We start from the raw sequence: 19,687 nt of genomic DNA on the forward strand, positions 1-19,687 counted from the left end.
AAAGAAGGCAGGGGCAACAGTGCAGTGGAACAACACATCCCCAGGCACTATCTGCCCCAACCCCCTTCCAGCAGCATATGCTCCTATTGCACCTGGTTCTCCCAAGCAGCAGCTCGCTCTTCCAAGAGCCAGTCATCATTGGGCTACCAAGAGTAGCCCTGCGTTTTGACAATGACTAATGCAACTAAAACATTTCTTGCCAATACACCAAATCAGCCAAACTGCAAACAATGACCCCCCACAAAGACACTCTGCCAGCTGGCCTTTTAAGATGTACTGGAGGTGGCAACATGGTTTGCTGAGTCCCGAATGTCTGCTTTGTAGGGCAGGATTGCTACACTTCTAATAAAACTGCTATAGCCAGAAACCTAATTGTAATAATCTGTTAATTACAGTCCAAATTAATACTTTAAAAATAATGAATGAAGAAAATAAGACCAGAACAATAAAAAGGCTGAATTTTAAGTGTCATGAGAAACCTTTCTAAACATCAGATATGTATGCTGCATCTATCTGTGAAGCGAGGGGGTGGGCAGGTACAATATGCACACACACTTAAGATAGGTCCAAAAGATGGGATGGAATAATCTTGTATCCCTATTTGTCTAACTTATGAAAGAGCATGTACGTCACTGTGTGCATTCCTTAGAAGGTAACATACATAAAGAAGATAGGCTCTCTATGCCTATCTTGAGAGAAGGACAAGAATACATTGCAGACTATTATTTCATTGCTGCTGTTAATATATGCACACATATGAACATAAAATTATGACTTGATTATTAAGAAAAAGCTAAGCAATAGAGAAATAATGTAAAAATAATTATGCTAATAATATACATAAATTGCAAGGTTGAGTTATAGCATACAATCTAGGAGGAACTTTTAATTAGTAACCACACCTTAATGAAGCTGTTGTTACTTGGAAATAAGCACGTGATCCCACTCTCAGGGTTCTGAAGAGGTAGGTTTGCTCTAATGAAGTATCACTTCCAGAGAACTGGAAAAAACTTTCCAGCTTAAATCAAAGTGAAAGCCTACTAAATTTCAGAGCTGTCTGTGAAAACTACTTTCTAATCTTTTAAAGTGTAATTCCACAGGTGGAACAGTTATCTCCTGAAACTTTTTTAGGTTTCCCCAGAAACTTTTGCAGAGCTCACATTGCCAAAATTTAAATCAGCATGCATTTTCTCAACACTACTGTGTTCAGTACCGGTGGAAAACAACTTGCATGTCATTTGCTGGAGCAGCAGAAGCAAAATAGCTACACTAAATCTATATCTACACTAAGCAAATGTATAGTTTACATGGGGAAAAAAACAGCACCTTTGAGAACCCAACCCTCCCTTTCTACAGGAGCCACAATGCTACCTGCTCACAGTAGAAGCCTATGTCTTCCTCCAAACACCTCCTTGACATTCATCACTTGCCAACAAGCTGGGGAAAAACTTGGACTCTTTGCCTGTACCACAAGTTCCACAAATTTCCCTGTGACACCGGACACTCCTCTAGTAGCTGAGGGTGTGTTTTCTGGTCCCACATGGACTACGTGCTGCTTTCAGTATTTAAACATTCAGCAGGAATAACCACTGCTGGGGTAAAAAAAAAGAACACCAAACTGAAAAAGCAATCCCAAAACTTAACCTTCATTTGCTCACTTTTGTGGGCATTAGAAGAACCTGCATGACTTCCAGAGAGATGACATGACATCTGAATCCCAGCCACTCAATCATAACAAACATCTGTCTCTAAGCGTTACCAAAAATTCCCACTTTGGAGTATCTTCCCCAGCCAGAGTCTGCTTATTCCTTGAATAGCTTTGCCCATTAAGAATATTAAAGTTGGAAACAGTAATGATGTAAGAGCAACACAGGGAAGCATCATCTTACTAAACAACATAAAAATTGCCTATTGTCCATCTCTCACAGTTCTAGAAACCATACATTCCATAAAGTTAACTGCTCCAAAATACTCATCATTTTCAAAGATAATTAATGACTTTGAAATTACCTTAAAAGACTCTAAATCCAAACATATAATGTGAACTTTAGCTTAGCTGAGAGCTGAGGATCTCAGCACACTCTAGTGCTCCTCCCCACACTCCTCAGACACGTGGTCATGGACCATTTGCAGGATAGCAATGGCACTGCCAGCGGATCATACACAGCCAAACAAGTGCTCATTTTTCACTTGTGCCGGCGTGCAGTTCACTGAGCTATTTTTAAAGGTAGCCTCTGAAAGGCTGAAGGCTTCTGACTGTCCCTGGAATAGAATCAGCTGGGTTGCAGCACCCCAATTAAAGTCCACAGAAGGTGGGTGGCTCTACTGCCAGCAAGCACGTGGCTGCAAAGAAAGGCCTATTCACAAGTGACCCAGTCCACCAGAGCTGCAGGCATCAGCCTGCCTGACTGACAGCTCCAGGCTCGCATGAGGGGGCTATGCTGCAAATGAAAACAAGCTTGATGTCCAGAAAAAGAGGAAGGAACAGAAAAAACCCACAATACGTTAGAACATACAGCTGACACACAGAGAACAGACAGCTGACATACTCGTTGCAGCCCTGCCACATGCTTTTGCTGGGGGTCCAGACCGAGGGCAGCTACAGCTTTATGCAGTTGCCATTCCACAAAGGCCACGTGCACCCTCCTTACTAGATGTGGACAGCTTTGGGGTTTGAAGCCCCATATCTTCAAAATTAGAACAAAATCACAAGCATTTGCATTTGCACCTCAACTTGCCAGAAAAGTGCAGTGGAAAATGCCAATTGAAGGATTTGTGGTGGTGGCCAAGAATTGCTTTTATGCGTTTATACATACAGGCAATGCAGAAAGCATTGGTTTCATCAAAAGAAATACAGATACATAAATAAACCCAAGCCAAAGACAGCAAGCATCTCATGACCCGCAGCATCCACTCATGATTTCATGTAAGTAAATAACATAACAAAGGATTGTATATTTCATTTACATGACCTCAAATTTGATCCCTACATAGAGTTATCTCCATCATCGTCCTTTATTCTTCAAGCACTACTAAAAATATGGCAAAACTTAGAAAAGAGAAGATGCTTCATTCTTCTACTGCACAAATAATGGCCAAGACCTGCTTTAGATATCATCAAACCACAAGTATCACTCACGTGAAGAACCATGACATTTTGTCTGTTCTTTAAATTGACCCCCCAATGCCTCCAAATAATTCTAAACTGTCTCACACAAAATGACCAGCAGTGTACTTTGCAATGCTATTTCAGTTTTGAGTCTTTAAAAAATATTCATATGCAAAACATTAGCTCCATCTCGATAAGTTATGCATTCCCTTACAAATGGAGTCAAAGGAAAAATCTGAGATGTTTCTAAAAATCTCTAGAATTATTAACAAAATAGAACACTAAAAGCATAACTCACAATATTTTAAAAATATTTCACTCTAATGCACAAAGAGTAAGACCCAGTGGCAATTTTCATAAGTTAAGACAAATGTGCAATACCCTTTTAGTTTCACAAGTAGGAAAAAAGCATACAATTATTTGATACAAAAAATAATAAGCCAATTTATAATAAGCCTTCAATCATGTACCACTATGTCCCATTTTGATATAGATGGGCTGCATATTTGAGACAGCTTATGCAAGCAATGAAAAAATACATAGCTTTCAAATTTATCCTTACTGATATATTCATAATTTAAAAGCCTCTGAAATTCTCCGAATTGTTAGCAACATTTTTAAAACCAAAACCTCATAATAAACTCTGTCATTTTGTTACAAATTTAACAGTTAAAGCACTAACATGAATATTATTTTACACCATACAGTTTGCATGGTAATTGTGTTTATTACCATGCAAACTGCAATGTTCCTGCTATATAATACCACAGATCTTCTCTGATGGAAAAAAAATTGTGAGCAATACAAATATCAAGCAGGGAAACCATTCCCCAAACACTTCATTGGTAAGAAGTTACAACATGTTTCCCCTAAGACTTTGCTACAGCACAGACTCTTCCACAAAGTAGTTTGATAGCCAGGAAAGTACACAACTGGTTATGTACAAAGGGTTAAATGTAAAATGAAGATTTAATAGTATAATGAAAACAGAAGTTATCTCAGATTTCTATTTTCAGTTGTGAAGTGTGTTCCTAGATTTCCATTTTATAATGTATGCATGTAACACTTTTTGGCATCATAAAACATAGAGCAAAATGATTAATTGCCCTGAAATTCCCAGAGAATTAGTTCTGATATGCATGTGAATACCAAAGGAATCCATTGGGATTCCTGTTAATGGAGAGACTACAAAGAAAAGTTTGAACGATTTGGCACTTATTACACAGTTAGAATTTATCGGTCATTGCACATCAGTTAATTTAATGCCTTGGCAGAATCCTCTGTATTTGACATCTGAAAGAGTAAAAGAGAAAAATTATTTGCTAGAGAGCTCTGCTGGCTGTAAAATTAAGTACAAATACATTCATATTTTAATAGTATAATTAAATAAAACCACAAATAGTTAAGGAGGAATAACAGACTTTGCTAAGTAACAAATACATTTGATGAACCTGCATGTGTACCTAAATAATAGGCACTAGCAGAGCATGCATACTTTCTGCATACATTTCTTTGCAAAATAAGAGTTTTAGAAAAATCTTCCAAAACTAGAACTTTTTCACTCTGCACTTTTCTGTCTCAGAATCTGAAAAATGAAAAAGCTGCATATTCCAGCATATCCTCCTCCAATGCTGGCAGATGTTAGGAATGTCAAGAAAAAGGTCTTGATATATGCTCACTCTCCCAGCCCCTGGGTGAAATTCATGTAACTGAATGAATCTCAGAAATGTAAAAAGATGTGGATGCTACAAGCCTGTTTGTTCATCAAGACAGATGGGTCTCCATCTGCACATGGAAATGCAGGTTACAGCACACAATGCAACCACACAAGTTCAAAACTTAAAAGCCACTGCAGCTATGGCCACAGCACATGCATAATCTGGGATCTTAGGAACTGGTCAGAAACTGGAAGACAGTCTGACATTTTTTTCCTAATAAGGCATAAATGAATGTGGAAATGGCACTGGCAAAGGGAAGGTGCTCTTTCACAACATGCAGCAGTCTTACCCTGCCAAAGGCACATTTTTTGACCTTTACAAGCTAAGATGAGAAAAATCCATTTCCATGCCTGAAACACAGGACTACTGTGTGGAGAGTCACTGTAAACATTAGCAGTTTATTTCTGGCAGTTAGATTTTAACAGGGACGCCTGCTAAAAATTTGTGGAACATGACCTTGCATTTCAATAATACCTTTGGTTTGGATGGCTCTAAGAAGTACATAAATGAAAGCCAAAATGTGGGCCAGAGCAAACAGGCTTGTTTGGGGAGGGGAGACGGGTAAGAGGGAGGAGGGACAAAAAAGCAGTGAAATGAAAATATCTACTGCAGGAAAACATATTTGTGCCTAATAAATGCAAGGAATGATCAGATTTTCATGGGACAACTTTGATTAAGATGCCACCCCTTTTTAGATATTTTTACTAATCACAAAAGCTTGAGAAACTCTGCATCCTTTCCTAAGCGACCTTGGACTCGTGGCACAACTCCCTGCATTCCAAAATAATTCCAACTAATACCTGAATTCAGGCTACAGTTGATAAATCTGAGACCGAGTTTTCCAGGTTCCTTCACAGCTCTTTCTAAGGAGGCAGACTGAAATCAGATCCAAACCTTTTCCAAATATAGGAGTTAAACCTGCATCCACCTCTCTGGCTACAGCTTGTGTCTCAGTTTACTACAGTGAGGACAGGCATCTGTAGGAAAACCTGCAGAGCTCTATTACACATTTCTGACCCTCTTGCTACCAATGTATTTCTGCAAGGAATAGGGCTGATGTTTTGCCTTCTGGCACAGCTTCAAAATGCTTGCATTAAAAATTAACCCAACAAACTGCTAGAGAAATATTCCCTTCTATTCCTAGGACTCAGCAAGGACAGTCTTCCATTCAGCAGAGTTAACAATTCCACTATCCATGCAATGACAGGTTCAAAGCCTGTCTTGACAGTCAGCAGGGTCAGAAATGTGAGACAGTAGTGCAAGGCCAAGCAGCCAGACCTTCCCTTGATATTCAGAAGAAGGCATAAAATACTCAGTGTACAAGTCATGACATTTTTATATTGAGAACAGCTATTTTTGAGGTTGCTGAAAAGTTGTCATGGTTCCCTTGACCTCCCTATAGCCAGACACTAGGAGAACAAAAAGAACATACAGACCAGACTGATCCAATAGACTTTCCATTAGTTTTTATGGCATCTGAGGGTTGAGTCATTAAACTATGTGGCTTTACAGACAGACTTACAAAAATAGATGTGATACTACTGTGTCAAGCTCTCTGCAGCATGGTTATAGATTTATAGGTTCTGCACAATAAGCAGAAAGTACAATGGTATATTTTGATATCAAAGATTTTGCAGCAGTTATCTGAAATAACTGATACAACCCGAGCACAGAGCACAGTCACTCTAGACCCACAAAATTCATATTAAACCACAGTTCTGTAAGTTTTTTCAGCTATATATATATTTATATATCTAAACTTTGCCCTGTCTTTACATTAAAAACCCCTCTTACTCTTTTCAAAATTCTGCAAATGAAGTGTTTCCTTCACCTGTAGCACCACAGTTTTTTCCCCCCTTCTTTTTATTGTAAAGCCCCAGAGTCTTTGGCAAGGCATCATAACAAAGCATTCCAGAAAAATCATTCTGAATGTGATTTCCACTTTTCCCTCTGTAAATTAAAATAAATTTAAAATCACACTGCTGGGATCCCTCTCTGCGGCTTGCAACCAAGGAAGTCCTCTATGGAAAAAAAATAAAAATATATGCATGCTAACAAAAAAGTTGCATCTATGCAAATGTACATTTCAACATACTTTAAAAGTTTGTATTTATCACAAGTAGAACCAGGTCTTGACAGACAAGAATATATGCAAAATTTATTCATGACAGTTAGTTCAGAGCACCCTTAATGTCCAGCTTTCCTAATAACAGTCAGTATATTATCTTCTATGCTCCTTTCCCTGAGGTCTCTGCACTAAGTTCATCAAAATGTAACTTAAAACCCTTGCCTGCTCTGATACCTAAAAGCCACCACCATCCACGAGACTGGTCAGCAGCCAGCTACAAGCTGCCATTGTCAGCTTGTAAAGTAGAACAAGTTTAAGTCATGTAATAGCTGCACCTGACATCACCTCTCATTAGTTTTGTCTCCCTTGCTCTCACTGCCTCCTCCTTTTCCACAATCTGCTGAGGCTTTTTCTCACATTGAGTGAAAATTTGTCACTCCATGTGCACCAGCTGCAGTGCATTCTAGCCTGAGACTTGGAGCAGAAACAAATGGTAAACAAAAGAATGGCAAGGGTTAAGGAATGTACATATATCTGATAAAAGCACCATTAAGGAGATGGAGGTGAATTTCTTGTTTCAGATTTGGCAATTTACCATATATTACGGGGGTGGTTTCATATCTGAGATAAGTTAGGGTCTAATGAAATAGATATGGAAGAGGCAAATATCTCAAGTAGATGATGAAATAAATATTTCAGGGAGTTAGCCATATCAGCTGCAATATGAAGGAGGTCTCATTAAAGCTCTTTTCCTTATATTTAGCATGATAAAACCACAGTATGATAAAACCAAATATTCAGTGATATATGGACTACATAACTGAGGTATGAGTAATAATTAAAAGAGTAGTCTAAAAAAAAATCTAAGCAGAAAACATAAAATAAAATATTTGGATATTTGAAGGCAAAACAAACTGAGTAGTCATCAGTATCTCAGGACAAGTGTGTAAGCTCAGCAAGTCTTGTTTACAGTATTTCCCCAAGGTGTTAAAGTTGTTCAGAGAAAGCAAACTTTAGTAATGGTTATGTGCTAGTTTTACTAACAAAATTATTTTTCAAGTGTCAAGGCAGGAGAGAATGACTGTCTTTAAATTGACATGTGCTACGCTTTTCCCCTGGACAGTTTGGCAGAAGGAAGACATACCTTGTCCAGAAAAAGTAAAGTTCATTCAAAAAAGCTTCTCATCCTTCTTTCTCTGTTCCTCCTGCCCACCCCCCATGCCCCTTCAGTGTACTGTTGTGTGCTCCTTGCTTCTTTGAGGTCCAAGCGCAGGATCCTGGGCAGGTCCCTATGGACAGCAGTTTGCCCCAGGCCACCGAAACCCAGCAGTACTGGCTTTGGAGATGCACCAATAAAGGAGAACACTCCATGCCTTCCCTCATTTCTTACCATCCCACCAGCTAAATCCTGCATGGGACCTTTCCCCCAACTACAACTACTGAAAGGTAGAGAAGAGAGCACAGTCCTCTCCCACTCTGCAGCACCAGGAAAGCCCAGCAGGGATGCAGTTGCCTGCCCCACATTTCTCATGCCTGGATGAGCCTGTTACCTCATGTGCACTTATAGGGCAAGAGCTGTGGGGCAGCACTGCACCTTGCATCATCACTCAGCTTGGCAGGGAGCATCCCAGCCTTTAAAAATGTTGCTCTTAGGAAGCTGGGTGTGACACCAAGCACAATTACTCACTCCCATTTTAGATACTGACTTCCAAGGGCAAGGTGCTCTCCTGCTATCCATGTTCAGATTTCAGAACGGGCAAAGGAAATCTCAAGTATCTGCCCTCACTTCCAAATGTTTTTACAAAGCATGAAAAAACACTGCTCTGCACACCAAGGCATGAGAGGATCACTCCTCTTTTTTGGGAGTAGGTATGGAAATCAGCAATCGTGGTTGAGGCGCCCAGCAGCACAGGGCCCCGTGTGTCCCAGAGATGCAGCCCTTGATTTACTATTTCAAGCGCAGAGGGCAGCCTAGCTGCCAGCCATGGAAAGCCAGAATGCTGATGTGTGAACTGCTTTCTCAAACTCTGGTATTTTTCTGGTTTTTCCTGCTAGAAATTCAGCAGCTTGCAGCCTAGAGGATACACCCAACACTTCTACGTAAAGCAGGGACTAACCTCGTCTTCACTCCTACTGCTTCCTGACAGGCCAGATTTTACCAGGAAAGGAAACAACTGTAATTGAGCATGGCAGCAATCCATGTTTCCCCCTGTAATCTTAGCACCAGAAGAAATTATTTCCTGTAGCTCCCGTAAACCAGCTGTGCCCAGGCTCCCCTTCACCAATGCCACCCATCCTGCCTGCCTGTGCAACCCCTACAAACCCTCACTCCTGCAGGGACCTTGTGCTCTGTGCTGGCACAGAGGGGTAGTATTAATAAACTAGCTTAAACAGTTTATTAAATAGACACCCACAATTCAGATTCATACAAATCTGAAACCAGAAAGGCTGACTGCCTTAAAGCACTCCAGTGAAGCCTCAGCTTTTGACTCTTAACAGAGGTATAGCACTGTTAATACAGTCTCAACCACTGTAGGTAGCATACAGATGAACTAAATATAATACTCTCATGCAAAACTTCATGGTGCTGGGCTCAGGTTTTTTATCACCTTAACTAAGCTTCCTCAAGTCTCTTTGGAGAGTGTTTTATTTAGAAACAGTACAGCACGGTTATCAAGGGGTTTCAGTTCATTTAATTAAGTTGAATACAATTATACTCCAGTGGGTCTTAAAAATGAAGAATCTATTTAAATATTATTTAGATGCGTGTCTTTTAAGTACCACAGATTGCACAGGGCTTCATGTTTATATCAATTAGGGATATCAACTTAGCAATAAGAACTCTATCGCTTGCCAGCTTATAATCCTTTCCACTCTGGGATTCCGTATTTTATTTACTCATTTCCCTTTATCTGTGTACAGTGAAGAAGCGCTTTTTTGTGTTCCTGTGTGCTCACACTGCTTCATCATTGCCAAAGCACTTCCTAATTAGGCTAAATAGACCTCTTACACAAATAAAAGAGGAACATTTCTGCCTATCAACAGAGCACATCCTACAGTCTGGGCTTCAATAACTGTGTGGTTGCCGTATCTCCCAGGTATTTCAAGCCCATTTTTCTGAAGGAGGGACATGAAGGATGCCATGTGCTTGTTTCAAGGAAGTGCTTAATCCTGTGGCTGCTGTCAGTCCAGTGGCCCTGCCCACTGACAAGAGGACACAGAATGAAGCTGCATCAGAGGAAGCTGAGATGGGGCATTAGAAAAAGATTCTAGATTGTGGTCTACCACTGAAACAGGCTCTCTACAGAATTGGTCACAACACAAAGCCCATCAGAGTTCAAGGAGCACTGACAATGCTTGTACTCTTATGGTTCAGTTTTAGGTACCCTGTGAGGAGAAGAAAGTTGGACTAAATGATCCTTACCGGCCCCTTCCAACCTAGATAGTCTGTGATTCTATGTTGCTTTTACTGGAGACCGAATTAGTTACTTAAATGTTGCACATCATAGAGATGCACCTTGAACTGAGGCACAAAACAATTTGAAAAACCTCATATGGCTAAAGAGGTCATAAAAAGCAGAAGCTGGCAGAACCCCAGTGATAATGAAGCTCACAAAAAAAATTGTGTCTCTACAAAACCTGGTAGTTGATTCTCACTGACTCAAGGCCCTCAACCACAGGTTGAAAGTACCATAGATAAAGACACTTGGACTTGGATGGCAAGCAAAGTCCTTGAGCAACTTCTTTATGCACAGTGACATGAACATCAAAAGGAGAATGTCCTGCTAACTAACCATTTGTCAGGACATCTGTCATGCCAAAGAAAAACATCTCACCTAGTTGTAAAAGTGACAGTAACATGAAAAGAAAGTCTCAGATGGATGGAGTTTCCTCACAGACTCTGCTTCTCAGATGAAAAAAGTGACTGCAGTCTCAGGGAACATCACCCAATAAACCCACTAAGAGTGGCAGGACAGCCTCTGTACCAGGCAGCATCTGAAGCAAGACAAAACCAGCAGGAAGCTCTCTCTGAGCAGCATGTCACACCACTTTTCACAGTCTGCACCATTATCAGTTTCAAAACTAAGAATGCATAGTAAATAATCTCCTTCATTCACAGAGAATTAGGATTTGAAAGAAAACAAAGATTTTGCTGTATGACTCTTTCAAATGGAAAAGAAAATAATGATATTTTCAGATACAGCAATCTCTTCAAAGCTTGAGAAGTGCAGCGGCTGGTTAGAAGGAGTTAACATGTGAACAGGAAAACAGGGCACCAAACTCTGAAAAAAAAATAAATTGCATTTGCATCCCCAGCTTGTTGCAGCTAACTAGCCCTCTGCTACCAATTACCCATTCAAAGCATCTGCTGGCAATATCTTGATGGTTTAGTTTTACATGACTCATATACACATCAATAGTTACCCATCTATAGCCTGCATTTGTCTCTAAGCAAAAACAAAATAAGGTGTGATGAATTAGACGTGAAGGATTACTTTGCACTATGATATCTCTACTCGGCGCCTGAAATAAGTATTTTCATTTCTGAACTAAGCTTAAATCTCCATTACTGATTTCCCACGTGCTCCCTGACGTCCACACCATTCAGCCACCTCCTCTGGGTCTCCAGGAAGTCAGCCTGCACATTGACCTTCCCCAGCCAAGATCCCAGTGCGTGCTCCAGCCATTTCCTGCCATGAAGGCGGCAATTCTTCCTTTCACATGATCCTTCTAAATCCCTCTTCCTAGCAGTTGCAAGTTACCCTTCTCAGCTGGGACTCTCCTCGCTTTTCTGGTAACAGAAATACAACTCTGGATACTGACTCACTGCACCTCCAATCCCTGCCATCCTGTTTCCACTTTATATGAGAGGTACTTTCCTAAGAGAGGCATGAGTCAAGAGAAAAATCCCTGCTTCACTCTTTTTTAATTTTTTGGTTTTGTAAACTTCTCAAGGCCCCCCCAGCCACAGAGCTGCCTAAGAGAGGCAGAAGGGTCAGCAGGAGTTAACATTCCATTTTATCCCCCTTTCCTCTCTCTTTCTTGGCAGTTTATAAATTAATTAACTATCTGTAAGCGTTCTGAAGTAGTTGTTATTAGGTTTGGCAGATGAAAAATTAAGATTTGTACAATCTTTTGTATTCTATGTACACTTGAGAGAAGGAATAAAACCCACAGTAACTTGGCAGACATTACTTGAAGAAAGTACCACTCCATCAGAGAGTAAAAGCAACACTGAGAACATCCACCTCTTTTTTTTTCCTCCTACTTTTGGTATTTAGGAACTCAAACTCTACACTAACCAAACCCAGTGAGACTAATTGTGACTAGGATAACAAGGATATGCAGAAGAATCCCTTTCCCTTCTCACTTATGTGTGACCACACACCACATGTGGTATGAAGCTATTCTTTATCATCACCATCATGCCAGTATTTTGGTGAGGTCCTTGACCTTAAGTTCCCTGTTAACTTCCTGAGTTTAGATAGCTATCATGCAAAGCTTATGTTTTACAAAGTTTAGGTTTTAGAAAGTTTATCCATCTGCACATATAAACTCACTCCCTGACACAAAATCTAAACAATACATTGCTGGGTTTGGGCTGAGCAGGGAACAATACACCTCGCTGAACAGAAACATCCCAGTATCACATCAATTCAGTACACTGCACCACAGTGGAGCAGGATTAGACTCCATTTCTTGTCTCATTGTAAACCACTCAGAATAAAGGTAGGTGTCATTAGAGAGGAAAACAAAATTTTTAAGGAGGGGCAGTCCTTTTGCATTACCTACAACAGAGCAGTCTCCACTGATTAAACAAGAAACAAACAGACCTTTCCCCCAAACCTCAGATGAAAGAAATTTCCTCTCCTTACCAGTTTTTTTGGTTTTGAAGTATGGTATTGTTTTCAGTCCTCTGATGAAATGTTTTACAGGGAAATCCTTCTCTCAAACCATTGTATAAAATGATATATCCCAAAAAATACTCTGAAGCATCATGTTTTTAAAGCATAAACATACAATTGTGTTGAAGATGGAAACTTGAAGACAGGAACCACAACTGACATACAACGTGCCCACACCTCTTCCTGTTTTACCCATGGTTATTTATTAATTCTAAGGTGGGAAAGAAACCTAATAATGGAGTGGAAATCACAACCTCTAAGTGTTGGTGGATATTACGTATGAATACAAACACATTTATTTATAAACCAGGATTTTTCTTATTTTCATCCTCAGAGATTATAAACTGCAGTTTAAATGCAAAGGATTTATAATCAGTTTTCAGAGCTACTCCCCTAAAATGGCCAACCTCTAGAGCTTCAAGACTCACAAGTATTAAATATTATTCTGTACAACTGAAGGCTGCGTTAAGTCTATGCAGCGATATTGATAACAATATGAAGCATGTCTGACATGGATGGTAAAAGGAGATGACTCTTAATTTAGCAATAGAAAATAAGTATTTTCAATTTGCACTCCACCCCTAGGATTGCACTAGAAATGTCGGGTGTAAAACCCCCTTTCGGCTGAGTTGCAATATGCAGCAGGTGTCTGCAAAACAGACAAGTTTCTGCTGGAAAACAGCAAGCACAGAATCAAAAGAGAAGGAAAATGTTTCAGAATTGTAACAGATATGGATAAACAAAGATAACAAATAGGCAGAACACAAACATCCAAACATCCCTGCAAGTGTAAAATGCGTAAAACCCACAGATTCTTCAGCAGGGACATAATTTCTAAAGGTATATACTAAGACTCACAATATATTACTCTGACAAGCAGAATTCTTTAAAAGCCTAAAATGCCTTTTTTTTTTTTTCTGAAGTGCAACATATTGCTATGCAATCAGCTCTAGCATGTGTTTTCATCCAAGCTCCAGCTGTGGATGTGCACTCACTAACAGACCAGTGCCACCATGGTGCAATGAGCTCTCCTGTTTCCTCCATCGGTTGTGCTGGGGTTGCAGTGAAGCAAAGAGCAAGCTTTGCAGAGCAGGGTCAGCCTGATGCTGGCATTGAAAGGGCAGGAGGCTCAGCTCATCTGAACTTCTGAAAGAGCAACAAAAGATGCGTTTTCCTTTTTTTAAAAAAGCCTACAGGCCACATACTCCTCCACTATAAATAAACTTGTGCCTTAGGCTCCTGAAGTTTTTATGTAAACAGTGCAGAAAGTAGACCCTTTATCTTTTGTTTATCTTTTGTTTTCATCGTACCTATCAGCACTGCACAAAGCATCTGCATCTGCACAAAGTTGCAGGTGAGAGGGTTTGGGGCATCTCACAATCAAGGGATTGCTCAGGTACTCTCAATTTAATATTGTAATAAGCATGGTACTGTTTCCACTATCCTCTATCAGCTCTTGTCATGCTTGCTGCAAAGCTTTCAAAGCATTGCTTTTATTATTATATTAAACAGTTACCTAATCTCCTTTACACACACTCCCACGCACAAGGACTATAGTCCAGGTGGAGAACACTATGAGATTAAATATTAGTAGGCTGTTACCTACAAAGAGCAAAAAGCACTGTATATCATCATAAAGACAGTGACAATAATGAAACATAAAAGGATGCATTCATACTCTAGATAACTGTATTACCATGCTTGTAACCTTTACAGTGTATGTTCACCAACACATGAAAAGATTTATCTTCATCTGGAGGCCTGATGATGCAAACTGATGTCAAAAGCATATCCCCATGTCCATGCAGGGCCATGGGGAAGTCAAATCACCAAAGTCTAATGGGCTTGAAGGAGAACAGGTCTGCAACAGCATTCCAACCAGATCACACTCAGATTGTGACATGGATATTAGAAACCAGTTCTCCAATTTATTGTATGACTTTCCATTAAAAAGCCTGAAAGTGTTATTTATAAGTTACTGTTTTATTATACTCTTAAGCTTGTCCATCCAATTTTCCAGCTACACCCTAATTAAAACTGTTTTCCAAATAGGTTATACAATCCCCATTCTCCAGCTCTTCATAGAAAACATGCCCTCTAAAACGACTATATAGCTCAAAAATGCTTATACAGGAGTCATTAGAACTTATATCAAGTATTTTATTATACTAATCTTAGTTCAAATAAACCCAGTCTATTATAAGTCTGTGCTTCAAAACACAGCAGTAGACAAGAAAGTTGTGCTATTACCATAAGCCAGGAAAAACATTCCCCTTGCCTCGAGAAGATGAAAGCAGAGCCAGCATGCTCACACCTGACCCACACCACAGCAAGTGGACTGTGGAAGGAGAGGGCACAGGTAGCTTCTTTTGTTTTTAATGTTGTTATTTTCAATAACAGAAATCTGTGTTGTAAACCCTTGTGCCCAAAATGTGTTGTAATTTTACCCTGCCAATGAGTTGTCTCTTGTCGCCAGGCAGAAATAAAACCCCTTCATATCTCCTTATCACACATGTCTATGTATATTTGAATGGAGAACATGTTTTTTATAGTAGAAACCTGATTTTCAGACTTGCGCATATGAAACCCAGTTTCTTCCTACTGTCCATTTTCTGAATGAGAAACATGGAATCCCGATCCTTGCAAAGCCACCTCAGCATCCCTGCAGTCACAAGCACCTTCCTCATCCTCCCACCACTAATAATGCCAGGCGGCTCATTAGTCATCAGCTGTGTCAAGCAATCACCAAGAGAAAAATTGTTAGCAGCATCCAGTGTTAAAACAGGTATTGTGACAAATCACTTTGCCGGGTCATTACAAAGTAATTCCCATTCCTCCTGTGTTTCTGAACCTCCTGAAGTCCGAACACAGTGTGTACTCTATGGCCACTAACACTGTCACAACAGGCTAAGCGTAAAAAAAGAAGGCCTGGGCTGCTGCCCAAAGGAAAACCCACAACCACAGGTTCCAAATGACAAGAGGGTGACCCAGAAAGGTGCAGGAAGCAGGGCTGGGTGCAACAGCACTGAGCATCCTCTCCTCCACAATGCCACCTCTGAAGGGAAAAAAATTCTCAAGGAACATAGCCCAGGGCCAAAACTGGAACAGTTCAACCCAGGTCTGGGAGGAGACAATCTGACTCAAACTCCTTTGCCGTGGGCACTGACTGTACCCTCTGTCCCTTGGCCCTGTGCCACATCCAGCAGTGACCCTGTGCTCCATTTCTGTGTCCTGATCCCTCCATTCTCCTCCTGTTTGCACAGCACTTTATACAATCAGCACTAATTTACCCAGATTTCTACACAGCATCAGACTAAGTTAAACTAACCATTACCTACTTCTGTAAAATGTAATTTGGTCCAAGATACACTAAAAATAAGAGGTTTTCACCTGACTGTAGATAATGGTAGCCAACATGTGTAGCATAGTATATTGCATTCCATGTAATAAAAATCCTTTAAGTGCTCATGTGCAACACCTTCTCTTTTTCCACATCAAATTTCACGTTTTCTTTCTGCTTAGAGACTGTCATTCTTTTCATATCCACAAAAGGAAGAAGGCAACATTACAGGCAAATTCTAGCAACCTTGTATTCCACTGCTCTTGAAAAACAGAGAGTTTGGGTGACTGACTTTCAAAAGATGAAAAAAGTATGAAGAAAAAGAGTATTTCCAAATTGGTATTCACAGCAAATCCGCAAGAGGAAGAATGTAAGAATGTGCTTTCAAGAAAGAATGAAGAAGGAACCAGAACCAAAAGCTCTTATCAGTCCTCATGGTGTAGGGTCTTATGGGGACTAAACTCTCTGATCGAGACATCTGTTTTATGTGCCCTGACATGCAAGAAAAAGCCTAGACCAAAGGTTATCTCTGTGAGCTGTCTTTCCTCACAAAGGGATTAGCATTGCCAGGCACAACATTTCATGGAAAGAGCAAAGGAGGTGCAACAGGTTAAGTTTAAGTTATAAAATTGAATCCAACACTTAAACTGACAGTCAGTCACTCCCTCTTTTGACTTCTTTATTTGAAAGCAAAATACCCTCCATGGTTTTGTAAAATAGAAAAAATAGTATCTGCCAGTTTGAAAGCAAAGACCAGGCCTTCCAGGTGTATCCTTCTTGTTGCAAGTGGGAAATGCTTTAGAAAACATGCTCCAAATAGAAGTCGGAACAAAAATGTTTTGAATCAGAATGTCCCACAAAGCACGTTGAGTTAATTACACAGTGCCACAGGCACTTTGATGACGTATCATCAATACAAATCATAAAAAGCAAATACATTGCACTTTCAAAAGCATATCTACCTGAAGCAGCTATTCATTTGCCTGCATATTTTCACAGAGCTGTGCTGAGCATCCATGGTCTCAACTGGAGTGGCTTTTTGGTGCCAATCTGACACCAAAAAAAGAGAGTTACCCAATGAGAAACTGAGAGCAACAGAGCAGAGATTTCCATAGGAGGTTACAGTGATTTAATGAGGGTTTAAGGAAGAGCAGTTCTGAAGAAATCGTTGGCTGGTCTTAGCTGCCACAACTCCTCCTGGCAGTTCTACAAGTGCTTTATCAGTTGGGGATCTACTTCCCTGATCCTTCCAGATACCCAGACTCCCTGGCTTAATATCAAATTCCTCTTCCCAAAGTATGTTAGCCAGTGTCCAATTACATGTTATCACAGTAGCATTATCAGCTGACATCTTTTCTCTTTTGGTTTTTTCTTTATTACGTTGATAAGAAATTCAAATAGTCACTTAAACACGGAGACCAAGATAGATTATATATGTGAATAATAGGGCTCCTGGTAGCCAAGCAAGCTTTATTGTCCTCAAAATACTCTGTTCTGTTCGAAGAACAGTAGATGGTAGGAAAGGACTGGTTTTCTCTCAGCATAAATGCAAAATACTACAGAATTTTTTTGTTTGTTTGTTTCAGCTGTTACAATTGATACAGTAGTTTGAAACAAGAAACTAGGTACTGCTTTGAAATAAAAAGCTGGAAAGACTTCTAATTCATGGCATCTCTTTCAAGTTCTGTTGTATCTTTTTCATCTTGGCCATTTAAGACAAAATCTCCTCACGCAAATAAGACACTTTCTTCAGTGAAACTCCTATTACAATTGATCAGAGTTTTGACAGTGATTTCATTATTGCCAGGATTTGATCCAGATATCTCTCCTATGTATATACAAAGGAAGAACTTTGCATAAACAAAAGGGGCACTGGAATGACTTCCTTGTACTAAGGTCAATAGACCCTGTCTTGAGAGCACAGAAGTTCATTATTTTAATTTCGTATTAAAATTTGTTCTCAGATCTCATAACAGAGAAACTTTTAGACCTCCATATAGTAAATAAAGAGTTTGCTATCACCACATCAATATGTGAGTCTATGCCAAAAATATCACTTTTTATAGCACTGAGTTTTGGCGACACAATTTCTTTACTACTAATCGCAGTCCACCTCTCTCTAAAACCTTAATACACTTCCCATATCCATTATTGCTCTGAAACACTGAAAATTATAATTATCCAATACATTCCAGCATGTTCTTGCTACAGACTAAGCAAAAGCTTTTGGGTATAATTTTGTTATCTATCTTGGGTCATCTTTTGTTATCCAGTAACAGAACAAATAGCTTGAGGTGCTTATACCACAGCTGTATGTATAGAATATTTCTTTAGAAAAGTGCAAAAGGGAAAACTCACATTTACTTCAGCAAGACCTAGTACAGCTGCAAGTATACGCTCAGTATTTATCAAGTATAGGGCTATTATGTGACTTCAAAGTCCATAAAATATGCTCCTTACAAGCAGCACTTGACAACTATTTGTTTCCCCTCCAGACCTGGGATCTGCCATCACAGGTTCCTCCTAATGAGGTCATATTTTAAAGAATGTAACTAAAAATATACAAACAATGAAATATATTTATCAAATATAAATATGGAGAGGGGCTCAATTTGTATTTCAAGTAACTTCAGTACTGAATACCAGCTGGGCTGACACTATGGCCTCTCCTCCTAATTCAGCACCTAGAGCAGACACCACCACACTCCACAAGGCTTCCAGCAGGGCCAGTGGGAGGAAGGCAACACCTTCCTTCCTCTTCCCCACTGCTCTAACTTCCCAGTATGAGGAGGGAAGAATCAGGCATTTTATCATTTCTATTAAAATAATCTTTTTTATCATAAGGACATTTACCATAAGGACATTCCAGCAAATTGCTGGAACAGGCTGCACAGAGACATGTGCAGTTTCTGTCCCTGGAGGTTTTCAAGACACCACTGAGTAAAGCCCCAGGCAACTTCACCTGATCTCAGATCTTTCCCTGTTTCAGCTTGAGGATAGGTTAGATGCTGCCTGAGGTTCTTTCCACCCTGCATCATCCTACAATCATGGCTTAAGAATGCATTTTTTCTCTTTCATTCCATCAACAAACTTTTGATGATTGCCTTCTTTCTGAATTTCATTCTAATTTTCTCCTTCCAAGATCACAGAATCATAGAATAGTCTCTGCTGGAAGTGACCTTAAAGATCATCTAGTTCCAACACCCCTGCCATGGGCAGGGATACCTTTCACTAGACCAATTTGCTCAGAGCTCTCCATCCAAGCTGGCCTTGAACACTCAGGGGACTGGGGTACCCACAACTTCAGGCAATTTGTGCCAGCACCTAAGCACCCTCACAGTAAAGAGTTTCTTCCTAATATCTATCTAAATCTGCACTCTACTAGTTTAAAACTACTCCCCCATGTCTTGTCACTACATGCCCCAGTAAAGTCTTCATGTTTGTTGTATGCTCCCTGCAGGTTCTGAAAGTCTGGAACTAGGTCACCCTGAACCCTTCTCTTCTCCAGGCAGAACAAATCCAATCTCTTAGCCTTTTCTTCACTGG

At 40.0% G+C, this 19,687-nt stretch overlaps 1 protein-coding gene across 4 annotated transcripts in view; it reads right to left on the reverse strand.

The window, feature by feature from the left end:
• LOC110468846 (SAM and SH3 domain-containing protein 1) overlaps nt 1–19,687 on the reverse strand; it is a 526,389-nt gene that overhangs the window by 98,445 nt on the left and 408,257 nt on the right. The window lies entirely within an intron of this gene.

Source organism: Lonchura striata, chromosome 3 (assembly GCF_046129695.1).
Source record: "Lonchura striata isolate bLonStr1 chromosome 3, bLonStr1.mat, whole genome shotgun sequence".
NCBI lineage: Eukaryota > Metazoa > Chordata > Aves > Passeriformes > Estrildidae > Lonchura > Lonchura striata.